At 43.1% G+C, this 19,616-nt stretch overlaps 1 long non-coding RNA gene across 1 annotated transcript in view; it reads right to left on the bottom strand.

Annotated features, from left to right (window-relative positions):
• The window catches only part of LOC103349704 (transcription factor SOX-4), a 524,220-nt gene that overhangs the window by 241,450 nt on the left and 263,154 nt on the right, over positions 1–19,616 (bottom strand). Inside the window, exons 3-4 of the long non-coding RNA XR_016234235.1 lie at positions 16,614–16,688; positions 16,377–16,524 (exon numbers count right to left, since the gene is read on the bottom strand). This is a non-coding gene — a long non-coding RNA (transcription factor SOX-4). The remainder of the gene's footprint in view (positions 1–16,376; positions 16,525–16,613; positions 16,689–19,616) is intronic.

The following is a 19,616-nucleotide window of genomic DNA, read 5'->3' as shown; positions in this document are numbered from 1 at the left end:
TATTTGAAATGCTGAGTTGAGACAGAAAGAAAGACTGAGTTGAGACAGAGAGAGACTGACTTCCATCTACTGGTTTACTCCCCAGATGTCCACGAAAACTAGGGCTGGGCCAGGGCAAAGCCAGTAGACAGAAGCCTCATCCAGGTCTCCCCAGTGGGTGCAGTGGCCCAAGCAGTTGGGCCATCTTCTGCTGCCTTCCCAGGAGTATTAGCAAGGAGCTAGATCAGAAGTAGAACAGTTGGGACATGAACCGGTGCTCATATGGGATACACGTGTCTCAGATGGTGGCTTTACCCACTGTACAAGGCTGGCCCCCAAAAATATATATAAATTTAAAAAAAACATTGTGAGCTCTTTTTTTTTTTTGACAGGCAGAGTGGACAGTGAGAGAGAGAGACAGAGAGAAAAGTCTTCCTTTGCCGTTAGTTCACCCTCCAATGGCCGCCGCGGTCAGTGTGCTGTGGCCGGCGCACCACACTGATCCAAAGGCAGGAGCCAGGTGCTTTTCCTGGTCTCCCATGGGGTGCAGGGCCCAAGCACTTGGGCCATCCTCCACTGCACTCCCTGGCCACAGCAGAGAGCTGGACAGGAAGAGGGGCAACCGGGACAGAATCCGGCGCCCCGACCAGGACTAGAACCCAGTGTGCCGGCTCCGCTAGGTGGAGGATTAGCCTAGTGAGCCATGGCGCCGGCCAACCATTGTGAACTCTTAAAGTACTTTCATTTATTCTTATTCTAATAGTTACAAAATCTTAAGTTATATACAATTAATTCAGTGTATGGCATATTAAACTCAGGAAAGGCTTAAGTCCCTGGCATCCCACAGTCATTTGGAATTCACAAGTGAGACCTAGTCTGTGCTCTCAGGAATGCTGCCAACACCAGTACAGAGCACCGAGGGAAAACCTGTAGCATATTCAGAAACTACAGACTGACACTAAATAAATGGCTATCTCTTAACTAGTTCTCATAAGTCACTCAAACACTACTAATATTTTATAGAGTTCCTTTCACCTTAGTTTTCTGTTTATCTTCAGGAAACAAAACCGAATCACTGCTGAGATTCTATGCTCCAGTCTCCTCTCACCCTTAGATAACTTAAACATTCTGTAATTGAAAGGTTCTTGGTTCCTGAAATGTGAATGACTTCTGGACACTTGAGACAGAAAGGAGACTTTCTAATCTAGAGGAAATAAGGTTTGACTTAATAAGGGCAGAGGTCAGGGTTGAGGAATTCTGTTAAACACGTCAAATGAAAATGGAGTTGGCCATGATATATTTTAGGATTTTAGGTGTGCACTATGCTAATACTGCTGTAGTTTCTAATTCCACTCTCATCCTCAACAATTTGCAAGGTAGATATTTTAAAGGTGGAAGGAAAATACATCAAACAGTACATAGTATGAACGTTATCAACATTTTCACTGTAATACACACACAAAACTCTGTATCGGCTATAGACTCCATCTTCAACTGACATTCTTTCAACAAATATTTATTGACTGTCTATTGGGTGCCAGACATTACACAGTCATTGCTCTTGAGAAATACCCGGCTCAGAGGGGAGACAGCCATGTACACAAACAACCACAACTGCGGATGATATTTGCTATAACAAAGGGGCCACCGGGAAAGCTTTATGGATAGAGACTTCCCAGGAAAGACCTTTGGGCTAGGCTCTGAGTGGCTAGGTCAGCGCCCAGGAGGAAATGATGAGAGAAGATGGGTACATTTATAGAGTATCAAGGAGCATGATGTTAACTAACACCAGAACTTGGGGCACCTTAAGCCTAAAGTGAAGAGGGGTAAGGAGGAGAATGATTTAGAAAAACCAGTTTGCAAGGGGTTTTGGACATGCTGGAGCTTTGGGATGGGAAAAGAAGTGATTAGAAACTTCCTGAAAAAACCCTAACTCCGGAGACAGGCAGCTCCTATTGCAGTCAAATGGGAAGAAAGGATAAAGCACAGAGCTAAAACAATAGCCACAGAAGTAGAGAGGGAAGGACAGATTCCAGGGATATTGAGCAGATAAAAAAGAAACTCCTGAGTGATCCAGCTGGCCTTGAGGTAGGAGTTCAGGGTAGACCTTATCTTCCCACCTGGGCAGCAGTCTAAAGACACAGAAGACCAAAGCTGGGTAAAGAAGATACTATATGAGCTGTGAACACATTCATGTTTAATGTGATGCACCACCCAGATAGAGAGATGGAGACTTAAACAGCAGTATGGAAACAGGGATGTGAGTACTAAGAGAGCAAAGAAACTGGAAGTCAAGCTTTAGGAATCAGTGATTTCCAGGAGCTGTTAAAGTTCCTGAAGAACAGGAGAAATCTAACATGGAAAATGTATTCTTATCATTATCATGCTGTTACAAGAAATGCTTGACTATACACAAGCTTTATTTCAAAAAGTTTGTGTAGCCTTTCTCTCAATGTGATCATGAGAACACCCAATAATCAGGCGATGTTTAGCCATCAACGCTGAATTCTATCTCTGTAAGGGGAAATGAGAAACAGCCCAGCCTCCTGCCCACTCCAGCCTGGGTAAGATTCCGGCAATGGATGAAAGAAGACACACAGATGGCAGGCACCCCAAAGGAAGTGTGCATCAAAGCCCCGAGACTTCTAGCCTTTATTCCCCATCCACATTCTTTCCCCCAGACCTCTACCAATTTTCTTTTTAGAAAATTTTATTTATTTGAAAGGCACAGTGACAGAGAGGGAGAACAGAGAGAAACATCCTCCTCCCACTGGTTCACTCCCCAGATAGCAGCAACAATGGGGCAGAGCCAGGAACTCCATCTGCAACTCCCACATGGGTTGTAGGGGCCCAAATACCTGTGCTATCTTCTGTTGCTTTCCAAGGTGCATTAGCAGGGAGCTGGATCAGAAATGGAGCAGCGAGAACTAGAACCAGTGCTCCAAAGTAGAATGTGGCACCACAAGTGGTAGCTTAACCCGCTGTGCCTCAACGCTGGCTCCAGCCCTCTACTCTTGCTGTGAATATATCTGCATGCCATAAACAGAAAAACTCTTAAAGCAGGTGGTGTGAACATAAAGATATAGTAGATTAGCTAAGAAATAACTGTAAGAATGAATTTATCGCTTTTTGATATCTGGGAGAAGGCAACTGAAGAATCGGAACTAGAGAAGAAGGTAAGAGTTAAAAAAGGCCCAACTAAAACCAGTTCCAAAATGCTTACATTTGGACACACAAATCCAATGGGCTTCCTCTTAAAGTGTGTGAACCTCCTGGCAGGAGGACAGGGGCAGAGGGGGAAGCACACAAGGGCTCCTCCAGCTTTCAGCTGCTGGCCATGGCTCCAGAAAAGTGTTTGACCACCACCAGAAATCAGGAAAGCCAATGCCAGCACACGCTGGAAACTCAAATTGAAACTGTCAATAGCCTTATTAGCAGAGACCTTTGATAATAAAGTGGTTTAAAAAAAAAAAAAAACAATCCTGAAGGGTCAGGAAATGGAACTGAACAAACAGCCCGGGAGCCCCAGATCCCTGAGTCTGACCTGAGCTTTGCCACACCTCATTTATGCACGAAGAGAAGGGGCCCTGCATGTGATATTGGTGGCGGCAAGATTGATGGACTCAGCAAGAAACCAACACCTGGAGACTTGAGCTCACTTCACTGAACACGCAATTCAAAAGAAATGCTCTGCTCTCCTGTGAGGTCTTTCGTTATCGCTGGAGAAATCTCTAAGAACACAGAAATATGAACTGCTGGTGTCTGGTGGGGCCTGTCTTCGAGGGGCTGAGGAGCTGCTCTGGATGGGGGCTTTACCGACTTATCCTAAAGGTTTATCAGCCTGCTCTGGAACAAAGAGGAATGAAACGCCTGTCATGTCACAGACACTTCCCTGGGAGGAGGCAAGCAGGAGCATAAGACCTCACTCAGAAAACAGCGAGACATACCTATAGGGTATGTGAAGCAAGCCAAACTTCTCTTTGTTTTGTGTTTTGAAAAGGAAAAATAATTTAGCACAGATCCACTGAGAAGAGAAAACAGTGCCAGCAACACCCAAGATGATGTCATATCAGCTGCTGGTTTCAGGTCAACTACAGTACAACAGGAAGCTGGAGACTGGAGACAAGCAGGACCTGGCCCACAGGACCCTCCCCCAGCCCGATCCAGAGACTTGCGAGTGAACCACAAAAATAACATTTTCCACTTTGGATAGTGAGATAGTCATTTCTCTATCCACTGCTGGCATTTCAAAAGCTAAGCCCTGTATATACACGGAAGTAGCCCGTCTGCAAAGTATCCCATTGTTCAGAGAGTGCCGTAAAACATCATTTAAGCACTTTCAAAATAAAAAAAAAAATTAACTCTTCCTGGCCACTCCATTTTGATCACCAGTGTCTGTAATCCCAGCAGGTTATGTGGAAGCCAGCAATAGTGCCGACAGCCCTGGCGGGAACCAGAGCAACCATCAGGGCAGGCAAACCAACAGCTAAGAGAACACTGAAAAGCTGGGGCATCAGGGGTTTTGCACTCTCCGCCTTTTATGTACAAAGTTCTTGTCTGAGTTGTGGGCAGGCCACCATTGTCATCATCACAAAAAGTAGACATTTCTCCCCTCCGGAAGGCCACAGAATCTTTCCTTGGGAATGTATGGTGCTGGACGAACGTGCTTCAAAAACTTCATGGAAAATGGAAATCCATGCCTATTTTTTTTTCCATAAGGCACATTTTTCAGGAAGGTTCCTACATGTGCGGATTTCAAAAATTTTTTTGCACCAGACAAAACCACTGTTCATGAACCTTTTGAAGCACTTGTGTTATTTGCTGTTTTTCCTCAGCCCTCCTAAAACCATCACCACATCATAAGCATCCTTTCAATAAGAGAAGAACAGGAGGTCAGCATGGCTCAAGCCTTCCAAAGGCCCTGGTGAGAGAACACAGGGCAAATGTATGGCCCTGACCAAGTGTTTTTATCTTTCCATGGGAGAGAGATACTGGTGACTACAAGAGATACCAGAAAGAATGCAGCCTCTCTAACTCTTTATCACTTGTAAATTCCCCCACTGATTTTATAACAAATATCACTTTTCCTGCAGTGTCCTTGGCCAAAAAAAAAAAAAAAAAAAAATCACTGTGATAACAAAGGTGCCATTATTTGTGATAGCATTTTCCTGGGTCCTGTTAATAATCACACTTGTAGTCAACCAATGCCCTGGGTTCTCACATCACTAAATAAATATTACCTGGTAGCAAATATTAGTATCCCTAACTTTGCATTCCAAAGAAGTCAAGACACCTATCAGAAAGGTGAAATATCCGTAAATAAGGCCAATACAAAGCCAAAAAAGAAAATCCCCTACTTCCATTATTTCCTACTTTCAACATAAATTCCTGTCTCTCTGGCTTTCATTGGAATTTTCCTACCAGATGCATCATTCAGTGGTCATGCAGTCTCATCCTATTTGACACAATTTGATTAGGAGAAGTTCATGAAAACAGAGTCTGTCAACAGACTTGTGGATCAGGAACTTTCAGTACAAGATTTGTTAAATTTGAACATCTTTAAGTTACTGTTTTTAAAATTTGTGCACATATACAGTTTTCTCGGGGAAATTTCAGTGCGTTCCTAAACTCCCAGGGAATCCTACTACACTCTCCATGTTGCAATCCCTGATCACAAACTGGTGGACCTCAGTTCTTACATCAGAATAATTTCTGGGGGAAATTAAAAAAAAAAAAAAAAAAAAAAAAAAAAAAAAACAAGCCCCAAGGCTGAGACCTGAGTGATCACACCAGAATATTGGTACCCGGCCACAGGTATGTGAATTTTTTAAAAAAGGAGGGAACAGGACTCTAAATTGATTATTAATCATAATACATAGCCAGGATTAAGAAACACAAAGAAGGTCCACTTGATCAGTGTTGAGATTTTATTTAAAACTGGGAGAATGAGGTATCAGAAAACCAGCACACTGCTTTTACAGACAGGAATCATATCTGTTGAATAACCTACCTGAAATCAAAGAAGTTAGAAGCAGCCCAAAATATACTATTGTCAATTTATAAATAAAATCAAAACATCAGGTTCACCAATCTTCTTTCTACTCTGTTCCCTACAACTGGCTCCTGCATTTCTGTTTAACAGAGAAAGCTCACCATCTTCTGTAGCTCATGGGCAAAAATTAACCCAGATCTGCGTAAAAATTATAGTAAATCTAACAGAAAAACCATATTCACAGGGATAAACCACAGTGGGCAGCAGATTATGATGAGTACAGTTAGGATCTGCTGACCCCTTTATCAACAGGGTGACAGCCTCCTGATTATCAAAATTAGGGTCTACCACTATGTGTTTTCCTTTCTTTTCCAGCTGTTCTTATTATCAAAAGGAAGAACTAGCACTTGATTGCCACCACCAAGGACGTGTAAACAGCCCAGGCATGTCATCTGCTTCAGGAAGGTATGTGCATGTTCCAAACCAGGAAGGATGGGCCCTTTCATAGCAGATCAAATAACATGTATTTATCCTAACTGAAAGACTTTTCAAACACAATGGGATTTCAAGAGAAGAAAGGAAAGAAGGAGGTGACTTTTCCTTTGTTAAATTTCACAATAAATTTTACATCCAGAGCCAGCAGGTGCTTTTCAGTGGCTTCTCAGTAGCTGAGATAATTATACTAGTGCCCTCTTGATGTAGGAGACTCCATTGAGAGAAGACGCTCCAGTGCAGAGCAAAGAATTCCTTCAGGACACACCCACTGTGCGACTTGGATCAGGCCAGGTGTCTCCCCACCCCCACTGAAGGAGACAAAGTAGAGAGACAGGGGGAGCAGAAGAGCTCACGTTGCTGACAGGGACCCTGATGGGTACGTGGTAAAAATAGTTAACATTCAAGAGCGTGCAATATGCCAAGAACTGTGCTAAAGTGTTCACACATACTACATTACCTCCCACAGATTATAAATTCTTGTCAAACCTCTCAAGGAGCGCAGGACAGTGCCTTACCAAGAGCAAAGACTGAACCACAAGGAAAAAGAACAAAAATGCCAGAACATCAGAAGCGAAGAGTGCGAGCATTTCCTGCAGTCGATGGTGCTTCACACGGATGCCAGGCAGCACCGTCTTGTTTGGCAGTCCCTCTTCACTTCACAGCTGTATCCATGGTGCACGGCTAGTCCTCGCCATGGACACCCAACAGATACGCCCTGGAGCCAATGAATGACGGGAGAAGCAGCCATCATCGAGGAAACCAAGGATTTACGGATTCATCCAGTTTTTCTTTTGTTTCCTTCTGCTGAAGGGTTAGTTTCATAGAGACAGGAAGTGGCATCTGTCTGCTCATGGCTGTTACCAATGTGCCTAGGAGAATGCTCAGGAAAAAGGAGAGAGCTGGGAAACACCTGTTGACTCTGTGTGATTAGAAGGGATGAATTAAACGCTAACCAAAAACAGAGGACTGCGCTAGGTCCTGGTCCTGGGATAGAAGAACAGGCATCACCCTCCCTGGTGCAAACACCTCTCACTCCCATCATTGCTAAGTGTGCGTGTGATGAAGGCTGAAGCTTTTCTGAAGAAAAGAGAGAAAGAGAGAAAGAGAGAGAGAAAGAGAGAAAGAGAGAGAGAGAAAGAAAGAGAGAGAGAGAAAGAGAGAGAGAGAAGGAAAGAGAGAAAGAGAAGAGAGAAAGAGGAAGAGAGGAAGAGAGGGAGGGAGGGAGGAAGGAAGGAAGGAAGGATCCTTTCCATGCATGCATGGGACATTAGTACTTCACAAAAGCCCACTCATGTGCACAGTACAGTGAATGCCCAAGCCAATCCTGTCAACAGTACCATCCTGAATCTCAGGCAAAAGGGGACCCTGCCTTGGCGTACGTCAGCCCTCAGGGTAAGGATTCCATGAGCCAAATGCACATGCCCAGCCAGAAGCCCAAAACCCCCTCTTGAATCATACGTCAGCTACTAAGCCCCTGAAGTCCCCTGTCCAAACAGGCAGGCTCATTCCTCTGGTGTCTGTCCGTGGAACTATTTCCTGCAGGCGCTCTCCCAAGAGAGACCTCTGCCTCAACGTGCAGTGGTGGTGCTCATGCACAGATAATGCACGCTCAGCTGTCACAGGCGGCACCTTTAGGTGCTGGGCAGCCATGGAACTGTGCCAGGTATGAACACTCAAAATTTGTACCTGGCCTTCCAGATCCTTATGGAAGGGAAGGCATATTTGTCAGTGCAGGAGAATTTCTGAATCTATCTTGTTTGACAGTTCTTCAGTTTGGTTGCTAACTTGTACATATTTACATACAGAGTAGGCAGACTTCCAATCACATTCTGGAACCAATGTAAAGGGGTGGGGCTGCTGGTCAGGGAAACTGAGGCTCAGGGCTGTTGATCTACACACCTGCAGGTGCAGGGCCAGTGACTGAAAGAAACCGAACCCAGATCCAGTTCTTCACAGTGTATGTGGCCATCTCTGATTCAAACACCCCTCAAAGCACCCTTGTGTGCCCATTGTCGAAGCAGCCCCAGAGTTCAGGAGAAGCCAGGCCAGCCCCAGGAGCACACATCCACCACTCTCCAGCATCCCAGGCATTCTCCTCCACACCACAGCAGCCAAAGGTAGGTGCTAAGAAGTCCAAAGGGCCACTCTGCATGTGCACACTTGCAGATGCCTGCAGTGTAGACAGATTCTATGCGAGAGGCGGGCAAGCAGTAGCATATGCCCCAGGAACCTCACAAGACGAAGCCTGAGGCTCCTGAACACACATCTTTTTACAGCCCTAAACCCAGAGGTGCATTAGTGTTCCTGCCAAACAGGCTGTGCGGCAGTTCAGAAAGCCCACGTAGAATACCTTCCTAAGACCTGTACTTACAGAGCCCCTTTCATCCAAGAAATTCAAAGTACTTTACAAGCTCACAGCCATTCATCCAAACACTCCAGGGAGGTATGCAGGTGGCCAGGGTTCCACTCATTGACCAAGAAACTGAGGACAGCTGACAGCCTTAAGTACCCTTCTTTCAGTCTTGCTTTTTTGAAAATGAATAGCTTTAAACATACACCCACCCCCAGCTTCCCCCCCCCCAAAAAAAATGCCACCGATACAGGGAGGAAAAGGAATTTGCCCTATTTTCATTGAAATTAAATTGAATGTAACAAAATTGAGTACTATGTCACCACAATCTATGCCTCCCTATAGTTCTTTTGACTATACAGGCAGTGAAAAACGCACGCTCACTCCACAGCAAAGGGCTTATCGTTAAATTTGAGTTACTATTGCCTTTCAAAATGCAAATTCCATAGGCACAAATTTTAAGATAGAAATTTCAATTTTTGTTCTGCTAATGTAATAGGCTTTTACACCTTTGGCTAGAAAACACCTAGCAAAGGTGCTTAGCATATTCTCTGTGGACTAGACGGAACAGATATCAAGGCAAGATGACAGAGTTCCTCTGCTTTATAGTAAGAGTTAAATGGTCCTAGAAATGTGCATTTGAGTACTGAAGAACAGTCCTTTTCATGGCGAAGGGAGAGTCCGACTTCAGGAAGAATAAGACGTGTGAAGTATCCAGTGTTGCTCTCTTATTATAATCCAAACAGTAATCTTGTACTGAACACACATGTCTGCATGTTCCTAATAACAACCAGCACTCAGCAAGTGGTTGTGCACTAATCACTGTTCTTCCTGCGTATGCTTAGATTTTATAGACAATGAAACTGAGGCTCAGAAAAATCAACAGAGACAGTCTCAAAGATCTTACAGTGAAGTCAGAAAAATACGCATGCATTTAATAGGCCAAACTATATAGAAGCCAAAACACGTATACTTCTATAAATTTTTCACAAGGGTTCACAATCCAGTGGAGGAATACAGAGTTTTCAAGAAGGCACCTTGGAAACGCAAAAGAAGATGAATTCAAGGTCTGGGGCAGTGAACAGGAAGACTTCACAGAGGGGATTCCCATTTCAACACATAGATCAAAGCAGAAAAAAATCTTCTATTTACTTATTTATTTTCTATTTACTTCAAAGGCAGAGAGAGAGAGGGAGAAGGGGAAAGAGATACCTCCTATACTCACTGCTTCATTCCCAAATGCCCACAACAGCCAGGCTTGGGCCAGGCCAAAGCCAGGAGCCAAGAACTCAGTCCAGGTCTTCCTCACGGGTAGTAGGGATGCAGTACTTGAGAACCATCCCCTGCTGCCTCCCTGGTAGACATCAGCAGGAAACGAGTTGAAGGCAGAGCTAGGGCCAGAACCCAGGTGCTCTGATATGTGCTACAGTTTTTCCAAGTAGCATCTTAATCACTGCATTAAACACCTGCTCAGAGAGAACTCTAAAGTGGTGACAATGGGTTATTTAATGCTCAACAATGTTGAAGAACCCAATCAAGAAGTCAGGGCTGTCTGGCATGGCTACAGGGAGGGAGGAGGCATGAGCAGGGCTGGGAAAAGGCCTCCCTGGGCTGGCTGGGTGTGGATGGGTAGGAACTGGATATTATGGCTAAACTGCTTTTTGCCATTGTGTGTATATTTTCTCCCCAACAAGATCTACATCTCCTTGAGGGAAAACATCCTCTCCTGGATTCTAGCAGAGTGGTGTATGCCTGAAATTGTTTAATCTAAATCACTGGTTGCTATTACTTCTTTGTCACTACCATCAACCTTTTAGTTATATTAACCTATTTAAGTTTTAAAAGAGCACAAGGAGGTAATCCTTATTGACTAGCACCATTTTACAAAGAATCCCGCTGAGGCCTGGGGTTATGCCCAGAACACACAACTGTTAAATGACAGCTTATGGAATTCACATTCCCCAAAACACATACCAAACTGAAGTGCAAAATTATGTTACCGGTGATTTCCTGCTTATATAATTATCCGTGCTTCCTCCCTGCCACCCCACACACCCCCACTATCATGAGCAAACATCGTGGACTCTCCATGAGAGGACTAAGACGCCCATGAACATGGCTGGCTTCTCCGCCACTTCCCTCCTCTACTGCTCAGTCGCATTCAGTGACATCTGCCAGCCAGCGTCCAAGGCCGAAGGCATTATTTCAGCTGTGCAGCCAACAATGATGTCACTTCTCATGGTTGGCCCAGATACCTTCTCCTGTGGCTGATGTAGTTACCAAAGTCACTTCCCACGCTCCATGTGGCACTCAAGATTCTGGTGCATCAGTTCTGCTGAATTTTCACTTTTACCTTTAACACAGTTGGGTCTTCTTAGGTTTCCAGCATGATCCCAGGTGGCTTTACATGTAAAGAAATCCGACGGGTTGTCAGTTGGCTCCCCTGGGATCTCCCCTCCCCCATTAACACATCCTGAAGTCTGGTTTACATAAAGATTCCCCCATTCAACAAGGCATTCGGATTGCTGAATGAATGAGTGAAGTATTAATTTTATAATTCTATCATAAGTGTTTTGGCACTGTACCTGTCTCTATTCCTCAGTTCCTTGTCTGTAGAATGGGCAAACTCTATTGAGATGCTGTGAAGATATGTAAAGTACTTACAGTGGTACACAGTGTGTAATAAGCACTTAATAAACACTAGTAGTTATGAACATTATTCCCATAGACATAAGGAGACTACAAAAAGCTTATAGGAAATTGGATTAAAAGATAAATTTATTTTGGTGAAAAAAATTGAAATTCAAATATATGAGAAGCCTTCAAATAGCTCACAGAGGGGCGAGCATGGTAGTGTAGTGGATAAAGCTACTGCCTGCCATGTTGGCATCCCACATGGGTGCTGGTTCATGTCCCAACCATTCTGTTTCTGATTCAGGTCCCTGCTAATGGTCTTGAAAAAGCAGCAGAAGATGCTCCAAGTGTTTAGGCCCCTGGCACCCACATGGGAAACCTGGGAAGCTCATGGCTTTGGCCTGGCCCAGCCTAAGCCACTGAGGTCATGTGGGGATTGAAACAGCAGATGGAACAACTCTCTGTGTCTCTCCCTCTCTCTGACTTTCAAATAAATAAGTAAATCCTTTTAAAAATGTTCATGGAAAATGCATGTTGTGAAAAAGTTATGCATGAATTTCAAAATTTTTTCCACCAAAATAAACTTATCCTTTTATTCCACTTTACATGAGCTTTTTTGAAGTACCATCATAGACTTTATGAACATACATTGTTTTGATCATATACAGCAGTAGCAATGAATCTTCGTCCTTAGGCTATCTCTTGTCCAGTACAATTAAGTCTTTCCAGAGAATGAAGGTTTTCCCAGAGTTCTTTGGGCAATCAGGAAACGATCTCCTATACACCAAAACCCCAGACCTCCAGATGCTCAGCCAGGTCTCAGCTCCAGGGTAGGAGTAAGCAGAGGTAAGGTCGAAGCCACAATACCAGTTATAACTCACCATCATGTTTCCTACAGAAATTTAAAACTGTCAATAGGTAAAAGGAAAGATGTACATCTGCCTGTGGAGGGGCTGTGCCTCTGAACGGTAAGAGAAAGCTCACGGCTGACCGAGAGCCATCCCTATCATCCTTGCAGCACACGGCTGCAAGGCAACCGAGGCACGCTGACTTGCACTTGGTCAGCACACCAACATAAATCCAGGCGCATATGAGACGGTGTGACCTCACTCTGGGACGCGAGCCAGAGGTTTCACTTGAGATCTCTACAGTTATCAGATCTGGAAAGCTTCACTTGCTTTCTCTTTTAGCCCACTTTTAGCAAAACAAAAGGTAGCCTGACCAGAAGAGGCAAGGAGGTGAAAATCAGAAATGGTCCATATTCCATTACCTTACGTTACCTGATGGAGAATAAATATTCATTGTTCCATGGTTTCAATAGAAAGTAAACAGCACTAAAAATTTTATCTGATCTTCGTCATGTTTTAATCTCTTTCTTTTCTCTTGTATCAGAGAAAGAATATTAATGCTTCCTGACCAACGGATATTCCTCTAATACAACCGCAATCAATCCCTGCCCAACCCTGATTCCTTGTGTATCTTTGTACTTTTTCTCTTTCGCTCCTCCATCAGACTGCTTCAATCCATGGACCATGATGCAGCCCAGCACCTTACTATATACTTCCCGGTATGCCTTAGGGGACAAGCTCAAACTACACTTATTGGAGCTGTTGTTCTGACACTAACTGGCTGAACGATCCTAGGCAAATATTTTCATTTCTCTGACCTCCATTTCCACATCTGTAAAATGAAGTTAATCTCTACAGCCCCTCACCACCCAGGTTCTCACCAGGTGTTCAAGTGTGCAGAGAAGCACAGAATCCTGGGAGGTCAGATCTACTCGCAGCACATGGGTGAAAAAGCTCTGAGGAAGTATGTGTGCTTGGCAGCAGGAACTAACTAAGCTAAAATATGACTGTGAAACAAAAATACTTCTGTTGTCCCCAAGTACAAATGAAAGATGTGAACACACACAAGGACAAAGGAGAATAATTGAGGCTGGCATTGTGGTGCAGCAGGTTAAGTCACTACCTGCTACACCAGTGTCCCATATGAGCCCCAGATCAAGTCCCACTGCTCCACTTCCAATCCAGCTCCCTGCTAATGCACCTGGGAAGGCAGCAGAGGATGGTCCAAGTACTTGGGTCCATGCCACCCACAAGGGGGACCCTGGTGGAGTTCAGGCTGGCCCAGCCCCAGCCATTGTGGCCATTTGGGGAGTGAGCCAGCAGATGGAAGACCTCTCTATCTCTGTATCTCTGCCTTTCAAATAAATAACATAAATCTTAAAAAAAAATTGGCAGAGAAACTAGTAGTGTGAAGATGACCTAAACTGTTCTTTTTCCAGTGCAGTGTATTTTTGTATCCACTGCAATTGGAAAAGGAAAATTAAGAAGATAGGTTGTTTTTAAAGGACTGCACAAGTTGTTAGGTACTACAAAGCACAGGCAAGCAGTAAGTAGCATTTCAATTGAATTCAACCTGTTTCTACTGATTCTTTTCAGGAAAATTCAAGCTGATGCTCAAAGTTCCACTCTGCTCCCTGCACCACATTTAGCGAACACCCTTGTGTCAATACCAAAACCTACAAGTTCAGAAGAGCAGAGGCAGCTCTGATGACCGCACAGCCTTGAAGAATTTAATCAGTTAATGTTTCAGGACCTACGCCTCAAACATTGACAGCTCACAATCAATATCAGAAGTTAGGTTGTAAAATGGATTTTTTTTCCCTTGAATTTGAGACCCAGAAGCCTGTATTGCTTGACTTCCCTGGAAAATTTCCAGATTGGCATTGGGCTTTCAGCTTTGTGGACTGGACTTCACTTCTTAGAGACAATAATAAATGGTCTTGCTATTAGCTATTCAGTCGACTTTTCAGAGCAATTTAGGTATTCCTTGAAAAGAAGCCTGCTATTTCCATCATGTTCATTTATTTTCAATTTTTCCTTTATGTTCTTCGTCTTAAGTCCCCAGTCTCAGTGGTGTGCCTCCGTGCTCAGGGAATCTACACATGAATGCTTCCACAGACAGACGGGTAAGTACCATCTCATGGTGCCCATACCTCTCCAAGAAAAAAGTACCCAAAACAGCATAGTAGTCTCATCCCCTCCAGCACTGTGACAATTCCTGCGGGGGGTAGTTTGGCAACAGCAATTCTGCACCATGATAAATAAATTAGAACCACCAATAATGCTTGACAATGCAATGAAGTACACATTCTAATGTGCCCTTCTTATACACATATTACATAAAATCAGACAAATTATGCTTTGCAAGCCAGTAGCAAAACAAACTTTGTTAAACCATTTTGTGAAATCAATGCTCTTTTTTTCTTCAAGATTTAGCATTTCCCCAAACTCAGTATCTGCTCCAGAAGTGTGACTCTGCAAAGACATAGGAGATTTTCTTAAAAAGCTGTGGCTCTCATCAGCTCTGTAAGTTAGTCTCTAAGGACACAGGGTACCTGAACATTTGTTAATGGACAACATTTAAGAAATCTTTACTAAAGTGTTTATCATAACTGGATAGCTTTTATTTTCTTGAAGAATTAAATGAGAGTTAGGTATTATTATTATCACCATTAACCTCTTTGAAACTTCAGGTTCAAAGAAGTTAAAGTCAAACTACAAGCAAGTGGAAGAATTTGGATTTGAACCCAGGAGATCAGCCCCCAAGTTCTTAGTTTCTCTGAGGTACCACCCTGGTAGCAGTACTGGAATGCCTTGCTTTAAAAGTAGAGTGGTGAAAAGAACTTACACATTGTTTGCCCTAGGAAACATCCTGTCATGAGGTCAGGCTAATATGAGTCTAATCTTATGAAATTTGGCCATGGAAACCCCTAGAGGACCTGAACATGTGGATTCCTTTGCCTGCAGCACAGTGTCCAGAAGCAGGGTTATGGTGAACATTCCTCTGAAGTTGGGCTCATGAGAGCTCTTGGCCATCTACCCACTCACCCACCTGCTTTCAGTTATCTGGAGATATTGCTCCTCATGGACTGTGCACATACCAAGAGTCAAGGCCATCGATATTTACATCTCATGAACCTGAAGGTCAGTTCAAAAGTGTACCAGTTATTTATGGGAATGTTTGAGTCACCTACTGCAGATGGGAGGAAAGGAAGTGCCTGGAACTGTTCCCATTTTATCATAATGATTTCTAATAAGAGACATCTACTGCCAACCACCAAGACATTCCACGGTGAACAGTGAAATTAATGTTTTCAATGTAAAAATATCACTTGTGGTACTCAAATTTTTTGAATGTAATGTTATCAACAAGAAGTCAGAAGACCCTACCACAAAAAAATGCCATGGAACCTCTAGACAGTAAGCACTACCAAAGTGATGTTATACTTTAACTTTTAGCAGGATTTTTGCTCTTTATGCTGTATATAGCATTTTTAAGTATGAAAATAAACAAAGCATAGAAACCTGTATTGAGAAGCACTGGTAATGAAACAAACCATTTGAACATTATCAAATGTCTTAATCAACTGTCCTGTATTTGCTTGCAATATGAAAAAAATCCATCTCTGAGGCCATTTAGACCCTTTTGCCCTAAATACACATACACAGAGTTAGGAAAGAAATCCTGTATCCATTTTATCAATAATTTATTTTATCAGTGAACTGTACTTCACCCCAGTTCACTGAAAATTTGCAACATCTTTCATTTCCATGTGCTTATGAACTTCTTGAAGCTCATATAAATGAAAATGAAAGATGCTAAGACATAGGCCAGTAGCTTTTGGTAAGCTCCACCCCAACTCCCACCCACCCAAATGCTGCTGAACTTGTCATTATACTCCTAATACTTGATAATTCTTTGACCTTGTAAAAAAGAACTTGAGTTCCATCATGAGGCCACCAAGTTTCTTTGACAGTCCCAACAACATAAGACTACAAAAGAAGCAAAAAGCATGGAAAAAGATGTGTGAGATTTAACAGACTGTTTACACAGTTTAACCAGGATTGATGGGCTAACCTTTGTAATGGACAGCTCCTTGAAAACAAAGCAGGAAACTCCACTGCTTGCACTTAAGAAGTCCAGAGAGTATCAAAAGTTGTCTTCTCACAGTTGAAATCTTCTGAGTTTTATCTTCCTGTTTTGACGGGTGGTCTTGACGAAAGGCCTGTGGAGTTATAAATTCTCCCATTACTCACTCTCTCAGGTAACCCTACGGGAACAGGAAGGAAGTAAATCTTGCAGTCCTGAACTTACATCCCTTAATCATACACACGCATGCCCTCCAAAGCCATAAATCACCAACTCTCATCGTAGCACCATGATTCACACCTGAAACAGAGCAGAGAGCACAAGTATTCAGAAACGCCAGGTCCAGAGGAAGGTATCTTAATACATGACAGATAATAATGCTTGGGTACACCAGTGTTATCTTCCCTCAAGCAGATATCATCACATCAGCAAGTGTGGCGTTCTAATCAAGGGTCATCAGCTGTGTTAAAGGCAAACTGTACAGAGAGCAGAGCTCTCCAAACAAAACATTGCAGGACTCAGCACCCTTTCTGAGCCTTATTAAACCCAAACATCCATATCATGCTAACCCATGTGGGCATGACTTTAACTAGAGGAATTGGCCCATTGTTGCGTCAATTTTCCTCTAATTAGCTCTGCAGGGCAAAAACAAGACCCATCATATGTTTTCAGTTGCTATGTCATTTTATAGAAAGGGTTCACGTGAATTTACGCAGCAGTGGTTAAGAATCAAAACACACCACCAATCCTGAAGGAAACTATCTTCTTGGTTATTGGATTTTCTAAAACTGTGTGCACATATACTACACCTTGCACAAAGGCTTTTGATCGTCAAAGAGCCTTCCTTTATTTTGATTACAAATTTATTTTGATTGCGAATTGTTCTCAGGTTTATGTGAATTTTTAGGAGTTTGGAGGGATTTTCCTACTCAGTATGCAACTGCATTGCCTCCACTGGTCTTGCTGTGGAAAGCCAGGAACAGGAGTGCATGCTCAGTACTTTAAAACACAGTTCAACTCTCTCTAGCTGGGGAGATAAGAGTATCAACTCCCGCTTGCCAAGTAAATGCTGAAGGAACGGGCCAAATGATGGAAAATACCTCCCCTGCAAGCCCTGCTCAAGCTTCCTGTGGACGTGCACTGTTACTGCTCTGTGCCCCACACGAGGGCCAGCGCGCGTCATGAACTCTTCCATCAGCTCGGGACCAGCAGGACACGCGTGCAGTGGTCTCTCAGCGCCTGCATTTCAGAGACTGATGAATGGATGCTAATAAGGGCTCTGCCTGCAAGACTGACTTTCAGGATTTGACTCTCTGACCTTAATTTTGCATCATTCAAAATGCAAAGCTAAGGCTCACGCTGCATGAAGAAATGACACTTTTCCAGCAAGAAGCAGAGGGGGCTGACAGGCGATTGCTGGAACTGCTTTTCAGCAAAATGGCTGCCTCAAGGATTAGGCTCTGAAATGGCTGAGAACAGGGATTTGCAACGTGAAGAATGACACGAATTCTTGACAGCTGTGAATATATACATAGGCGAAAAGCATCTTTCGAATAAAAACCATTGTGGTGCATTTAAAGGGAGTAATGTCATTGATAACAGTTTTTTTTTTGTTTTTCAATGCTACCACACTTTTAAGGTTGTTTTATTTTATTTTATTTTTTATTGATTGTAAGGGCTTTCTAATAAGATTATATGCTCTACATTGTAGGGCCTAAAGCTCTTTGCATATAAATGAGCAGTGGTCTGCTCACCTTTCAGTACAGGAACCTCTAACCCAGAATCCATCAGCATTTTATTTTTTAAAAGCAGCAGCAGCAGTATCTCCTTTGACTTTGGGGTTGTGCTGTGGAAGCACACGCGCGTGCGCACACACACACACACACACACTACACTTTTCTCCAATAAGCCTATACTAACTAGTATCTGGCATCCATAATCGAACATACAGCCATAATACGTTCTTAACAAAAGGAACCCACCGCAATGAGCATTCCACCACAAAGAAACACATTCAGCTTACCAGTGCCATGAATTACTTTTTGGATGACAGATTTTTTTTTTTTTAATCACACTTGCGTTATGTTTTACCTCTAGCTTTAAAACGGTGCAAATGGAAGGAAAGTGATCTAAGTAAACATTCCCCTGACTCTCATCAGGGTTAGGAGAATGTTATTTTAGACCTAAAGAACAATGCAATATAAACCACAGATGCTGGTGCTTGTCAGAGATGAAGTGTCCAAAGATTAACCCACAGCAACCCATCCCTGCGCTGCATTCCAGGGGCACTTAAATGTGAACACAGGGAAGACGCCTTTAGCTAAAAATGGAGATGTCAGGCAGCTGCATGTCAGACTTTAAAAATGATCTTTGGGAAATCTCAAGGGCTTATGCTACCCTAAAACTGCAAATACTGACATCCTTTTTTTTTTTTTAAAGCAATACCAGTAAACCACACTCAAGGTCAGAAAAAGTCTACTTGGCCACCTGAATAACTCTGCCATATTTGGTAGTCAAAATTAAAAGGCAGAGAGTTAAAAGTAGTAGTTAAATGCTAGATTTCCATTTGAAAACTTAAAATCGGGGCAGGACATAAACCAAAATAAGGACAAGTCATTTAATGGCGTTTAGTCAGCTCCCTTGTTAAATATACACTGATTCATACAGACACTCAAAAAAAGAGTACTAAAGTTAACAAAGATGGCAGATGTCACAAACAGGCATGTTTATGGAGCCATTACCTAGATATAAAACAGTCACAGAACTGTGAGGTCTGCCTCAGGTAGGCTAAGAGATCCTTGAACAGCGTTAAAACAGTAAAGCATATGAAGACGCACACATAGCGAGGAGGGCAGTCAGCAAAATGTCACTAAATTATATCCTTACAGCTCTGTCCTGCCTTGACGACGCATCCCCTTCAGATACACACACGCACCATGCAGAATGCAACCAGAAAGGGCTCTCCAAGTCTGCAACCAAAATGACAGCCCAGAAGGTTGTGGGTTTTATAAATGGTGGTTTGAGACTTAGGTTTAGTTTCTCTGTCTAAATAAAATATCCATGGAAATGTTTGCCTGACACGATGGAATCACAGAAAAGGAGATTTACAGACCAAGGGGCTCACCAATTTCTTCTGATCAAAAGTAGTGAGAAGACCAACTGGTTCACAAGCCCTTTTAGCTGCCACTTGATTACTTGCAGTGAGATATAAAGCTGGGTTTATTGATT

This window comes from Oryctolagus cuniculus, chromosome 5, assembly GCF_051225735.1.
Source record: "Oryctolagus cuniculus isolate XC-2025 breed Fujian yellow rabbit chromosome 5, ASM5122573v1, whole genome shotgun sequence".
Classification (NCBI taxonomy): domain Eukaryota; kingdom Metazoa; phylum Chordata; class Mammalia; order Lagomorpha; family Leporidae; genus Oryctolagus; species Oryctolagus cuniculus.
This window is presented reverse-complemented; position numbering and strand designations above follow the sequence as displayed.